The sequence below is a fragment of the Gouania willdenowi genome, chromosome 11, assembly GCF_900634775.1.
Source record: "Gouania willdenowi chromosome 11, fGouWil2.1, whole genome shotgun sequence".
NCBI lineage: Eukaryota > Metazoa > Chordata > Actinopteri > Blenniiformes > Gobiesocidae > Gouania > Gouania willdenowi.
This window is the reverse complement of record NC_041054.1, coordinates 2000821-2016090: the sequence shown is the minus strand read 5'-3', so window position 1 is coordinate 2016090 and position 15270 is coordinate 2000821. Positions and strand designations below refer to the sequence as shown.

General features: G+C 40.3%; 1 protein-coding gene across 1 annotated transcript in view; it reads left to right on the top strand.

Moving 5' to 3' along the window:
- Nucleotides 1–15270, top strand: part of LOC114472319 (POU domain, class 2, transcription factor 1-like) — an 84279-nt gene that overhangs the window by 3274 nt on the left and 65735 nt on the right. The window lies entirely within an intron of this gene.

Below are 15270 nucleotides of genomic sequence, written 5' to 3'. Positions count from 1 at the left end.
AAAAGGTTAAAGTATCAGTGGGTGGAAAGTAGTGAGTGAATTGGTTGAATTAAAGCTGAGCCTGAAAAAAGAGGAAACAACCACTTCTATTGGAGATGGGACGATATACGATACTGGGCTCACAATAACGATACAGGGCGATATATTTTTGAAAAGCACAAAAGACCAAAAAAGATTTTTAAAAATGACTCCAAAAATGCACGAAATGAAAATGAAAACAAATCGCAACAAAAATTCATAAAATGACTCCAAAAACCCACATTATGACCCCAAACATCACAAAACTGCAGCAAAAACCAAAAAAATTACAGCGAAAATCCACAAAAACACTCTAAAATACAAACAAAATGATTTTAAAAAAAAATGTGCAAAACTGCAACAAAACCCCACAATATGACAACAAATTCTCCCAAAACTGCAACAAATACAAATTGAAACAAAAACCCACAAAATGACTGTGAGAATCAACATAATGACTCCAAATGCCCATTGAATGTTAACAAAAATTCACAATAACCCACATTATGACCCAAAAAACCCACAAAACTGCAAGAAAACCCCCCAAAAATGACCACAAAAATCTACAAGAACACTCTAAAATACACACAAAATGACCACAAATGCGCAAAAACTGCAACAAAACCTACAAAATGACCCCGCCAACCCAATGACTAAGGCTTTATCCACGCGATGCCACTCGTACCTTCTACGATAGATCGATATATCGTCCCTCCCCTGATAAATACGTCTATTGTGGATGTGTTTTAGGATTCCCACTCTAATGCAGATGTTTTTTCTAAAGCAGAACGAGCAGATGTGAGATCAGTGGCTGAGGGTCAGTTTCTATTGAAACGTGAGGCGAGATAAGCCTCCGACACACGGGAGGAATAAACGGAGAGCAAAGGCCAGCGCTCGTCTTCCTCTCCTGGCCATTCGTCCACTTTCCTCCATCTTTTCTTTTTCTTTTTCTTTTTTCCATCCCTCGTCTCAGGAGAGAATTAAACTAAACCCCATCCTTCACATTTTCATTGTCTTATTTCCTGTGAAGTATTCACTCAAAAGCCTTTCCAGTGAAGTGCAAACCCTCCTCTTCCTCTTCCTCTTCCTCCTCCTCTTCCTCTTCCTCTTCCTCTTCCTCTTCCTCTTCCTCCTCCTCTTCCTCTTCCTCGTCTCTGTGGCTCGTTCCCTGTGGACGGACGGAGATGTTGAATTGGATTTTCCTTCTGTGGTTCTGCTGGGCCTCATAAGCCACTTTAGCTAAGTCTGTTACCCACAATTCTCTGTCTCTCTCTGATCTGCACCTTTGACCCCAGGTGTGTGTGTGTGTGTGTGTGTGTGTGTGTGTGTGTGTGTGTGTGCGTGCGTGTGTGTGTGTGTCCTCACCTGGGTGCGTGTGCTCGTCCTCCACCAGCAGACTGAGGTGGATCCAAAGCTGAGGCTTATGGTTTTCTGTGGGTTTGTGTGTTAAACAGCTCCGTGTTGACAGCACATCACAGCTGAACGCTCCTCAAACTGCCGCGCCGCTGACTTTAGAGCTCAGGAAGTGCTCCACGCGGCCTTTACAGCTCACACTAAAGAGGACTTTTCAGCGTTTTACGTTTGCTCCACTGTCTGCTCACGGAAACACACTTTTTTTTGGTCTAAATATCGTTTTTTGATTCATTGCTTTGTGAAATCAGGCAGAAAATGGTGGTTTGAGGTGTTTGTGATTCTTTCTGGAGGGTTTTTCAGACACTTGTAGGACTTTTGTTCTGTTTGTTTCAATAATCGGCCAAAGTGCGACATTTTCGCGGTTTGTTTGATTCATCTTCAAGCTTTATCCTTTAAGGTTAAGGTGACCAACTCGAGGCTTGCGGGCCAAATTAAACCCACCAGAACAGAGACGGGACGGTAAAAATGTTTTTGTATCTGATCTGAGGGTCACAGTATCAACATTTATATTAATAACATGTATATCAACATTTAGAATAAAGACCAACCGGAGTATTGTTATCATTTTCCTTCTGTTGTTGTCATTTTGTGTGTTTTTGGTGTCATTTTGGGTTATTTTGTTGTTATTTTGTTTATGTTGTCTCTCATTTTATGCATTTTTGTTTTTGCTTGCCTGTTTTTGTTGCCGTTTTGTGTTATTGAAGTCATTTTGTGCATTTTTCTGACGTGTTTTTGTTCTTTTGCGTTTTTTGTTGTTTTGTCCCTTTGGAGTTATTTTTGTGTACATTTGCTATCATTTTGTGTGTTTTTGGTGTCATTTTGGGTTATTTTGTGGTTGTTTAGTGTATTTTCTCTCATTTTGTTGTTGCTTGCGTGTTTGCTTCTTTTTTGTTATTTGTTGTATTTCATGGTCATTGTTTTTTTTTTGTGTGTTGGTTGTCATTGTGTGTGTGTTTTTGATGACATTTTGTTGCTGTGTTGCTCTTTTTTGTCCTATTTTGTGCAAATATGTTATGGTATTGTGCATTTTGTAAGTCATTTTGTGTATTTTTGTCGTCATTTTGTCTCTTTTGAGTCATTTTTGTGTATAATTGTTGTTTTGTGCATTTTTTTTAAGTCGTTTTGTGCCTTTTTCTGTCATGTTTTCTTGTCGTTTTGCGCGTTATGAGTAATTTTGTTTTTCTGGAGTCATTTTTTGTGTACATTTGTTGTTGTTTTGTGTGTTCTGGTTGAATGTTTAGTAAATTTCTTCGTTGATGGAGGCGTTTTAGACTTGGTGAAGTTCATACGTGTTCAAACTCAGTGGATGGTTTTCTTTGAATGCTCCTCCATTCGTTCATTGTTGTATTTTGTGCAACAGCAGCTTTAATACACACACACACACACACACACACACACACAGATGTTCCAGCTGTGTAATTTGTAGCATAAATCAGCAGAAAGATGAGCAAAAGGATTGATGGTCCATATTATATACAGGTATTAGTCACTGTTGCTTCATGAATGTTTCCCAGCGTTAGATCTTTGTGGCAGACCAGAGCGTAACTGGGAGCACTGGGACCACACCAGAGGAACTATCTAAATGCTCTTTTATTTTATGTACACTACACACATGCTGTAAAGTCCTCCAGGGCCGCCGTGCATCACATAAAACCAGGAGCTGTCAGAGCTGCAGAGGAAAAGGCACGTGTGTGTGGATCAGGACTCAGGAGAGCTGCTTTATTTATGTTTTTAGTTCAGCCGCTGGTCCGACGCGCTCCGCCCCGCTTTACGATAGTGTGTGCACGTGCAGAGATACTTATGGGTTATTGTCGAGGTCACAGCACACACACACACACACACACACACACACACACAGTAATGTAGTGAACATAATACAAAGAACAACAAAACATTGTTGGTACAGACAGGGTTACCCTAACCCTGACAAAGCAACTGGCTTCCCGGGGGCCACATTCGACTCTCAGTCAGATTTTGTGTGGCCCTCAAGTTAAACCCCTGAAAAACTGGAATTCAAGAAGTTAATTTGTCACAAGACAGAAAAACAGGAAATGAAATGAAGAGTCACTCAAAATGACTTCATAAACACAAAGTAATCACAAAAACACACAAACTAATAACGAAAACACACAAAGTAACAACGAAAACACACAAAGTAACAACAAAAACACACAAAGTAATCACAAAAACACACAAAGTAATCACAAAAACACACAAAGTAACTACGAAAACACACAAAGTAACAACGAAAACACACAAAGTAACAACGAAAACACACAAAGTAACAACGAAAACACACAAAGTAACAACAAAAACACACAAAGTAATCACAAAAACACACAAAGTAACTACGAAAACACACAAAGTAACAACGAAAACACACAAACTAACTACGAAAACACACAAAGTAACAACGAAAACACACAAAGTAACAACGAAAACACACAAAGTAACAACAAAAACACACAAAGTAATCACAAAAACACACAAAGTAACAACGAAAACACACAAAGTAATCACAAAAACACACAAAGTAACTACGAAAACACACAAAGTAACAACGAAAACACACAAAGTAACTACGAAAACACACAAAGTAACAACAAAAACACACAAAATTACTTCATAAACACAAAGTAACAACAAAAACACACAAAGTAACTACAATAACACACAAAATTACTGCAAAAATACACAAAACCTCCGAAAAATAAAGACAAAAAAGGACAAAATGAGGTTAAAAAAACGAACAAATAATAATAAAAATTAAAAAACTGGCCGATTAATCGCTCTGGCTCCAGTCCAGACGACTCCAAACTCATGCCTGGATTAATTGGATTTCTGTGTGTGTGTTTTGTGTGTGTGTGTTTGTGTACGAGTGATGTGTGTGTGTGTGTGTTTGTGTACTGGTGGATGTGTGTGTGTGTTTGTGTACGAGTGGATGTGTGTGTTTGTGTACGAGTGGATGTGTGTGTGTGTGTTTGTGTACTGGTGGATGTGTGTGTTTGTGTACGAGTGGATGTGTGTGTGTGTGTGTGTGTACTGGTGGATGTGTGTGTTTGTGTACGAGTGGATGTGTGTGTGTGTGTTTGTGTACTGGTGGATGTGTGTGTTTGTGTACGAGTGGATGTGTGTGTGTGTGTTTGTGTACTGGTGGATGTGTGTGTTTGTGTACGAGTGGATGTTTTTTGTGTGAGAGGAGATTTCGATTTAGAAGACGCTGTGTGGGCATGTGTAGGAGGTTCACCTGGACATCTTTTTGTGTACGTGTGTGTGCGTGCATGCGTGTGTGTGTGTTACAGTCTACTGCTGCATGCAAACGTTTGTGTGTGTTCACTTCTTCTAAATCCTGTGAGCTCAGTCATGCTTTTATTTTTAGTGAGTCTGTGTCTGAGCGTGCACGTGAGTGTGAGCTCAATAATTGCACGTTTGGGGTCAGTTATGAATCCTTCCAGCATGTGTGGTTTTTATCTACAAACCACAGGAAGCTGGTCGGCGTCCATTGTGTGAATGGTTTTAACCTTCTCCCACTATTGATCAGCTGCATTGAACCATCTGCCACCAGGCGTGTGCGTGTGTGTGTGTGTGTGTGTGTGTGTGTGTGTGTGTGTGTGTGTGTGTGTGTGTGTGTGTGTGTGTGTGTGTGTGTGTGTGTGTGTGCGTGCGTGCGTGCGTGCGTGCGTGCGTGCGTGTGTGTGTGAGGATTTGTGGTTGCATATGTCGATGTAAACGATTGCGGTGGCTGCGTAGGAATGTGACACCGTAGCGTGTGTGTGTGTGTGTGTGCGTGTGCGTGCTAACGTGATTGCCAATGACAAAGCGTCCGGGCGGGTTTGTTAGCTCCATAATGGGGAATCAATAGACATAACACTGATGTCAATACAACATGCTTTATTACGTTAAGCTGCCTCACACACACACACGCACACACACACGTGCACACACACACACACACACACACACACGTGTGCAAAGTCCTATTCAGCCAGTCTTTCTTCACTACTTTCCAACTTTGCGTTGACTTCATTTTACAGTTTTTCATGTTAAAAACACTAAAACAGCTCCAAGCCTTGAGTGTTAGCATCAGAAACTACAAACACACACAAATTAACTACAAAAACACACAAAATGACTTTATAAACATGTTAAATGACTTTATAAACATATAAAATGACTTTATAAACATGTTAAATGACTTTATAAACATATAAAATGACTTTATAAACATATTAAATGACTTTATAAACACAAATGAACGACAAAAACAGTGAGTGTTAGCATTAGAAGGTCTAAAGACTGCTGATATATTGTTTCCTACTCAAGTAAAAGTGCTGTTACTTGATTGAAAGTACAAGTACAAATAAGTCATACATAAAATACTCAAGTACAAGTTAGAATGAGCTCAGTTAAATAGTAATCAAAGTCAATCAAAGAAAAAAATTATTTAAGACCAAAATAATTGCATTTAAATACTTTTTTTTATTTGATTGAAAAGGTTTTTTCTTTATTATTCAATTAAAAAACTACACATTTCCAACAGGTTCCCCCATTCCCATCCCCCCCCCCCTTTATTTAAAACTATAGATCTTAATGATGGAATGAACGAGTGATAACACACTTTTTAAAGAATCTCATGTTGTAAATAAAATCTTTTTTTTGGATCGTGACCCCATTACAGTATGATTTCTGGCGACCACAAAGACATTTTTTTTTCTAGAATTAGTTTTTTTTTACTGCATTTTATTTGAACTAGATTTATATTTCACAAAGGTAAAGCATATAAGTACAGTTGTTTAAGAATGTGTGGTAAAAATTCTTAAATTACAAAATTTTAAAAATGTATTAAAATTTTTCAGAAATTTCAGGCGACCCCACACGGGGTCTCGATCCCAAGGTTAAAAAACACAGATAAAGTGGCTCCTGAATGGATTTATTTCTATAGTTTTTATTTGTTCATTTTCCACTCTCTCGCTCTCTCTCTCTCTCTCTCTCTCTCTCTCTCTCACTTTCACTCTCGTACCCCCTGAAGTGCCATTGCGTACCCCTAGGGGTACACGTACCCCCATTTGAGAAACACTGCTTTATGACACCATAAATGTGTGGTGCTGTTCATGTGGATGCATGAAAATAAAGTCCATAATAATGTATGTGTGGTGTATGTATGCATAGCACACACACACACACACGTACCTGTGATGATGATGATGATGATGATGATGATGATGAAAGCCATTTCACACGCTGTGAACACATGAAATAAAAGCTAACGTCGTCCTCCGCCATCCGTCCGTCCATCGGTCCGCCTCCCATTGTTGCCGTGGAAACATTCATAGGACATTAGACACACGTATGGGAGGACACACATAAACACAGGCTGAGGTGGACAGTCATCTTGATGGGAGCCTCTAATGGTCTCAAAGACCATTAGAGGCTAAATTGGCTGTACTTGGGTTATATGCGGCTGCCCCTGTGTGTCTTGTTCTCATTGGGTTTGTAATCGGCAATCACATGTAATGTGTGTGTGTGTGTGTTACTGTGTGTTACTGTGTGTGTGTTCTGCTAAAGTGAAGCACTGAGTACTTATTGTGATGGCTCGCCTCCTGTTTACGACGACCAGTGTCCATTTTGCTCCCCCCGCTTCATCACGCAGCTCCATGCAGCACAGCGAGGGGGCGGGGGGCGAGGGGGGGGGGCTCCCCTAATCAAACACACTCAGCCTGAGCTGCACCTTTGTCCCACACACCGTCCGTCCACAGGTTTTTCACCTCTGCTCACATTTAAAGGGTCGCCAAGGAAGCTCACGTCCATTTACTCGTCCCACGTTCCTCTTCCTGTTTCCTGTTTCCTGTTTCCTGTTTGCTGTCCCTCCATCACTAGACGGACATTAACAGCCAATCAGAGGGCTGTTTGCCTTCTCATTAGACGCCATCATTAAGTTGTGTCTGCCAGTAGCTGGGTTTTCATTACAGATTTTTGCAAAATAAAAGCCATATTTCTAAATATCTATAAAGTATAATTGCGCTTTGAACGTGTTTCCATTGAACGTTGTTTTGGGCTGGAGGCTCGCAACTCCCATGAAATCTCATATTGCGAGACTTCGGCACAGGAAGACGGACGCTCCAAACCTGATAATGTGGCAGGAATAACTTTTAAGTTTAACGCTGAGAAATGTCCCGGTCTCCTCGTCTGTCCAAACGTACCGCTTTCATGTTTACTGGGAGAGAACTGGTCATGTGACCAGGTACGTCACGTCCTGTGATGTTAACTTGTGGAAAAAGTGTTTCCATGGCGCTTTTGCGACACATTTAAATATCGAAACATCTGAAATAAATCCTCATGAAAGCGTAAAAACATTTTTGCGATATTTAAGTGTTGTTTCCATTACCGGTTTTTATTGCGTTATTTTGATTTTGCGCATTTCCAAAGTTAATGGAAACGCGCCGAATGATGTCTTTTAGCTTTGTTGCACATGGAATATATTTAGATTTCCAAAAAGGAGAAGACGAACCAAACGCTAGTATCTACTGCCAAACACAATATGTACATTTTAGAAGAAGTAATTTGTTACATTTCTACACCCAACAGTTACTGAGTAAATTATTGTTTTTTTGTTTTGTAATGATTACCAGACATTGTGAAACTACAAAAAAATAAAATGACCTGACAACAATCAAATGCATCACATCGTAGTCGACCAATCAGATTAAACGTAATGCACAGCACCAAAACCGCTTTGAATTCTGGTTATTTCCTCAGTTTTAGAGTTAAAAATGTATCTATACTTAGAGCCTGAGAAATCATTAGGTGATATTTGATTTGAAAAAGAATTGTACATTTTGACAAACCTTTTATTTTATACAGATGTCTTTGTGGAAAATAAATGAAGTTCTAATTGTGGTAGATTTGGTCTTTTTCTTTTTCAGTTTCTACATGAGATGTTTACTGTATGTAAGGGAACCGTGCCAAGATTTATTACCAAAAACAAAACTTTTACTTTGAAAACAATTTAATTGAGCTACTTTTTATTTGTACTTGAGTATTTTATGTATGACTTACTTGTACTTGTACTTATACTTGAGGAAGATATATCAGTACTCTTTACACCTCTGGCTACATAATATGACTCACAATTATTAAAATCAGAGAGAGAAGTGTGTGTGTGTGTGTGTGTGCGTGTGTGTGTGTGTGTGTGTGTGTGTGTGTGTGTGTGTGTGTGTGTGTGTGTGTGTGTGTGTGTGTGTGTGTGTGTGTGTGTGTGTGTGTGTGTGTGTGTGTGTGTGTGTGTGTGTGTGTGTGTGTGTGTGTGTGTGTGTGTGAGGCTGAGGTGAAGCCACTGATCTTGGTGGTGTATGAATCGTCTGATAAGCCAATGGTCTCACTGTGAGGCCAGTATAAGCTGGTATTGATGCCTCCTCAGAGGTGTGCGACTCTTTCTTACATGTTATAATAATAATAGCTCAGGATTAGCAGAGCAGTGTGTGTGTGTTTGTGTGTTTGTTTACGTGTGTTACTGTAATGTAATCTCACCCCTGAGACGTTTTAATGCTCGGCGACAACACTTCTCCACAAACGCAGCCTTCCTCTAGTGTGTGTGTGTGTGTGTGTGTGTGTGTGTGTGTGTGTGTGTGTGTGTGTGTGTGTGTGTGTGTGTGCGTGTGCGTGTGCGTGTGCGTGTGCGTGTGCGTGTGCGTATGCGTGTGTGTGTGTTGGATACATTTAGCTAATAAAGTCAGATTGGATTCCTCTTCTTTTGTCCCTCCCTGGCTGGTGGTCAGAGCTGCTTTAGGACCCCCCCCAATTTAATTTATCAGACAGGAGGTATGGAAATGAACCTGAGGGGGCGACAGAAGGGGGCGTGTGACGAGAGGTCGTCCCCTGTTTACCTCAGGAACAACACGTCCGTACGTCCTCCCCCCACAGATGGAGGGGCCAGTGGATGGTTTGAGGTAGAAATGGTGGTGTGTGTGTGTGTGTGTGTGTGTGTGTGTGTGTGTGTGTGTGTGTGTTGTATGGTGCATACACAGAGACAGAAGTAAAGTGACAACAATGGCTGAGAGTGAAAGGAATTGGGGGGGGGGGGGGGGTGCAGGGGCCTTGTTTTTTAATAAATCTGAGTGCTGTGGTTAGTGCTTCAATCTCCTGTACACAACTAACACACACACACACACAAATACATACGTGCACTTACTCTCACTCATTTTCACCCACATGTTCCGTCTGAAGGGCTTTTAGGAGCTTTTTCCAGATGCTGCTGCAGCTCCTAATCGTCCACCTGATGTGTGTGTGCACGGAAAACAACATTTCACTGTTGTGATGATGGGAATCTACGGGGTTAACTCACAGTTAGTGTTGTGTGTGTGTGTGTGTGTGTGGGATCAGATAGTCCTCTGTACATTATTATCCTGGACTGGGTTAGAAATAATATTAATAGAAAATGTAACGTGGATTTGATTTGATTTTTCTCCCTATTATTTTCATGAAGTCATTTAATTCACTTTATTAGTTCCTGTTCTTTCTTATTACTTATATGGATGTGTTTTCCCAGCACTCCCAGTTTAACCACTGTCATACACAGTTATAGTGGAGCCTTTACTGGTCATGACTATGGATATTTGCAGCTGTAAAGCTGTATTTTTTAGATCAATCCACGCCCACTTTTTGACTTTTCCATAAACCACTCCCTAAACTGTTTCAAAGCTCTGGACTTGTGTATTTATTCCGCTTGTATCTAATAATAAGGCTGTCAATGTTATAATATCAGAGCAGAGTTTTGTATAAAATAAATGGAATTTGAATTTATTAATAAATTCTATTTTTAGTTATTTTATTTTTATTTGAAGTAACTTTTTATGAATATAACATATTTTAATTGATTTCTTTTTTTTTTTAGCTATCTTTCATTTAATTTTAAGTATTTTTTTTATTTTACGAAGTTCATGAATGTAACATATTTTAATTGATTTATTTTAGATTTTTTTTTTATTTAATTTGATGTTATTTTGTATTCATATTTTATATTTTAATTGTTTTTTAAAATAAAATGTAATTAAGTTATTTTTTCATGAATATAACACATTTTAATGGATTTATTTTATTTTTTAATATAGGTGTATTTCCTGTCTTTGAGTGCCTGCGTAATGGAAGCACTGTTTGAAAACGTGCCGTGGTCGTGGTGCATTCGTGGGTCCATTTTGTTGTCTGCAGGTGTAATTTTCCTATTCGTCACAGATAACTGCGGGCAGTGCAAACGCCACCGTGTCATGTTTGGACGTCTACAGGAGCCGTAATGGCAGAAAATCTTTAACCTGTCCAAACGTCAGGTTCTGGGTGTCAGATGGAAAGTGCAGCAGGCTTTTTAATGGAGCGTCGTCGTTAAACTGTGCCACAGAGTCTCACTGCAACACACACACACACACACACACACACACACACACACACACACACGCACACACACACATGTACAGGTTGTTTTCATATATATATTCAAACTTGACAAGTTCACTTGCAAAGACTTGTTGAGAACGCATGAAAGCTTTGTAGCTCCTCCGATGAAATGAATCGAGAGCGTTACATTAACACTTTGTCATCAAAGAGCCGACCTCACGCTGTGAGAAACGTATGAAATTCTGGACTTATGGAGAGTCTGAGCGTAGATGATGAATCGAGCTGCGCTGCTTCAGATCAGCTGCTTTCTCAATGACTTCCAAACATAAAGGAATGAAAGCACAACTGTCCACTAGTGAAAAAGCCTCCGGGAACAAAGTAGAGCTACAATTACACCTTGGTAACAAAGTGAAACCTTTAACCTTATTTAGTTAAAACTATTTATCAGATAAATCCATAGTTTAGATCTCGGATCAATAAATCAAAGGTCATTTACTCGAGAAAAACAGATTTAAAAGGTTAAAATTGGAGCTTGATCTTCACTGACATTGCCAGGAAGCTTCCGTGCATTGCATTGTGGGATGTGGAGTCCTGTAGACCAGTTGCCGTGACCCTTCAAAATAAAGCTGCCACAGACATGAACATTGAAGAACAGGGCCATCTCTAAGGGGGATAAAGGGGAGAGATTTTTGGGGCAAAATGATGGTCCATTGTTCTATGAATCTGTGATAACCACATTTATTTATTCATCTGAATAATATCCACTGTTATCCAGGAACATTTATTATTATTTGGGCCATAATATGTAGTCATTTTACAGATGTTAATCCTTGTTTTAATCAGAAAAAAATTGGCAAAAATAAAAAGCGGTTAAAAGTGACAATAATAATGGGTCAACATAAGCGACATTAGGTGGAAAGGGTTTACAAGTGGTAAAAATGTCTTAAAGGTGGAAAAAAATATGGAGAAAAGGCATCAGAATTTAATGGAGAAGTAGCAATGGGAGTAATGTAGCAATAATGTATTAAAATGAGCAAAAATATGGTAAGAAAAAGTGATGAAAATAGGTAAAAATATGACAAGTTTTGCGTAGTTGCAGAAAAAATTGTAAAAATGACCAAGAATGGGCTCAAACTGTTTCTTGACGACATCTGGCAACCCCCTCCCAGTGTCTTGGGACCCCAAATGGGGTCGTGACCCCAAGGTTGAAGTGTTTTTACTTCATTCTTATTGTGATTTCTTGTGTTTGCTCCTTAAAACTCTGCCAAAGTGACTTCCCAGCACATTTCTGCTGTTTTCACTGAAAGTTGCTGCAAAACAATGTTTATTTTGAGGTTTACACGGAAAGATCGGAATCGGGTCGAAAATGTTTTGGCAGAGTGAGGTGATGTCACTGGGAACAAACCAGGACAAAAATGAAGCCAAGCCAATCACTGTCCTCCTTTTCTGGAGAAGAAATCACAGTAAGAATGAAGAAAAAACACTTCTATGCATCCGTCTACAGGACTCCACATCCCACAATGCAATGCACCAACAAACTTTTCAGATAATGTCAATAAGAGAGTGTTTACAGGGGAGATCAAAACAAACTTTTGAGCAATAATTTCAACTTTTTACATCCTTTTTTCTGAGGAAATGATCTTTTATTTATCTTAGTCGTTATATTATCATCCTGGGTAGCTTTAATAACCTAGCAATAGTCACCTTGACAATGGAGTGAATAGAAGGTGTTCCCTTCAAAATAAAAGCTTGGGTTGTTTTTTGTGTTGATGGCAATGTAAGCATCAAATTAAGTATCTGTCCTTTGATTGGTGTTTCCTTTGAAGGTGACATCACAGCTCCTCCCCCTCCTCAGCAGAGGGTCTAAATGGAGGTTGTGAGCAGAAACAAAGTGGTGTTTCGGGGTTTTATGTTGGTATTGTTACTCTGATGTTTAACACCAATGGACTGAAAGCCAAACCCGATCCAGATGTTTGCTAGCGGACGCCACAGCAGCGTCACCAGGCATTGGGCTTCAGTGACGGAGTGTTTGAACCTACAACAACAAAAATCTGAATCACACTGAGGCTAAATATCTCCGTTTATTCTCCACCTGTGAAAAATCTGAAATCATTTTAAGTGAGAAAGTGACCAAGTAGAATATCAACATGTGATCTTTTGAGCCAAAAAACTCACGTAAATGCATTTCATTCTGATATTTCTGATATTTTTGTGCTCCTGACAAAACAAGAGCCCTATTTACAAAAGGGTTTAAAAAAAATGAATTGAAGACAAGAAGAGATGCTTTTATTTTGAAAAGGGGATGTTTGATTTTTAGCTTGAAGCTGGTCCCAGGATGATTTGACACTCAGAGGTCTAAATAGAGGCTGTGAGCAGAAACAAAGTGGCGGGTTTTTATGTTGCATTTGTTAGCTGTGATCTTTAACACCTGATCCAGATGTTTGCTAACGGACGCCACAGCGGCGTAACCGGGCGTTCAGCTTCAGTGACGGAGCGTTTGAAGCTCGGCTAAAGGTTGTCAGACTCGTACTCTAGACACACATTTAGCTCCTCAGATAAGACACACACTCCCTGCTTTCCTTATCGCCGCCACCCTCCTCTCTGTCCTCTTTTATCCTCTTTATCCTCTGCTTTCACTGGGTCCAGAAATGAAATTAATCTGTTGTACTAAAACCCTTCCTCCTCATCCTCCTCATCCTCCCGCATCTCAATCTCATTCCGTCTGCGCTCAGCGGGAAGGATTGGACTCGTCACTTTAACCTCTTCATATTGGATATGAATCTGTTAGCCCTGGCTGGCCCCGGCTCTCTCTCACAGTTCACACACACACACACACAAAGGCACCGTCACGCCTATTTACACACTTGCATGCACACTGCACTCACACCACTGTCTAAACAAACCATTTCAACAAATCCTAAACACGCTCAAACACACACTCGGACAAATCGAGACCAGCTTCCTTTCAATCAAAGCCACTGATATGAACCGCTGCTCTTTCTCTTTCCTTCACGCTGCCAATATATATATAGCAGCTCTACTTTTTTAGCTGCCAACGCGTCTTCTGTCGGACATGTTTACAGCTCCCCCCACCTCCACACACACACACACACACGAGGATATTACGCAGGTTTTAGCGCTAGCCTTGACTGAACCACGCTGCGCTGCCTTATTAGTGCGGATAGCGGCTGAATATGAGAGGTTTCATTCTTCATATGAAAAAGGAAGGCTTCCAGATGCACGGGTGTTAGTGTGGTGGGGGGGAAGGAGGAGAGTAATGTGGGGGAGTGAGAGCGAGGTTCTCCTTAATGGTTCCCCCTCGGGGGTTCAGCGGCTGGTAGCAGGAAAATGGGACAGGTGAAGATCCTCCCCCTCCTCCATAAAGACCGCTATGAATATGGTAACGCCGCTGTCCACCGTTCCCTGGCAGAAAATGGCCGTGTGTCCTCGTCCCTTGGGGGGTGAAAGCAGCTCAGGAGATTCTGCATTTAGGCCCAGCTCTCTCTCTCTGGGGGTTTGGAAAGGCCTCGTTCGGCCCCATTCCTCACATCTATCTCAGCAACAGCAGATAGCACACAACGCTAGCTGGCTTTATACGCTCACACACACACACACACACACACACACGTACAGACTTATTCACTATCACACAACAGTTGCCTTTCACATTTGATTGGTTCGATTTTCTAAAAGTTTTAATGTTCTTTAATTCTAATGTAAATCCATATTAAATAAACCTCAGATCATTTCCTGAGGATGGACATGAGCTCAGGAGCGCCCCCTACAGGAGGCCTGCCTGCCTCACTATGAGCCCTTTCACTTATGTTGTGTCGATACCATTATTAGTGTCGGGAGGGGCCGCGATACGGCACTAAAAGGCTGGCATCGGTATCAACAAGTAATAATTATTAACACGCCGCTGCCATTTACAGCATCAAACTTTTCCTCAAATGCAGCGCCTTGTGTTTTTGTGTTCTTGTGTTTACTTTCACTGCTGCCTTGATTCCTGATCACAGAAACACGCATGGTTACTTGTTCATTGCGTCCTGGCGCAAGCTATCGCTACTGGCCTGAGCAGCCGCTCTGAGCCAATCGCAGGGCCGCGTTTTGATATGAGCGACCCCAAGAAACACACTAAATAACTCCAAAAATGCTCAAAATGAATCGATAAATGCACAAAACGACAACAAAAAACTAAATATTTCCAAAAACCCACAGAACAACTACATAACTACACCAAATGTCAACAAAAATACACAAAACAACAACAAAAATGACAAAATCATACCAAGAACCCACAGAACAACAACAAAACTACAGAAATGTCAACAGAAATTCAAAAAAACGACAACAAAAAAACACAAATTATGCCAAAAAACCTCAAAACAACAACTACCCAAAATGTCAACAAAAGAATACAAAATGATGTCAAAAACCCACAGAACAATAACAAAA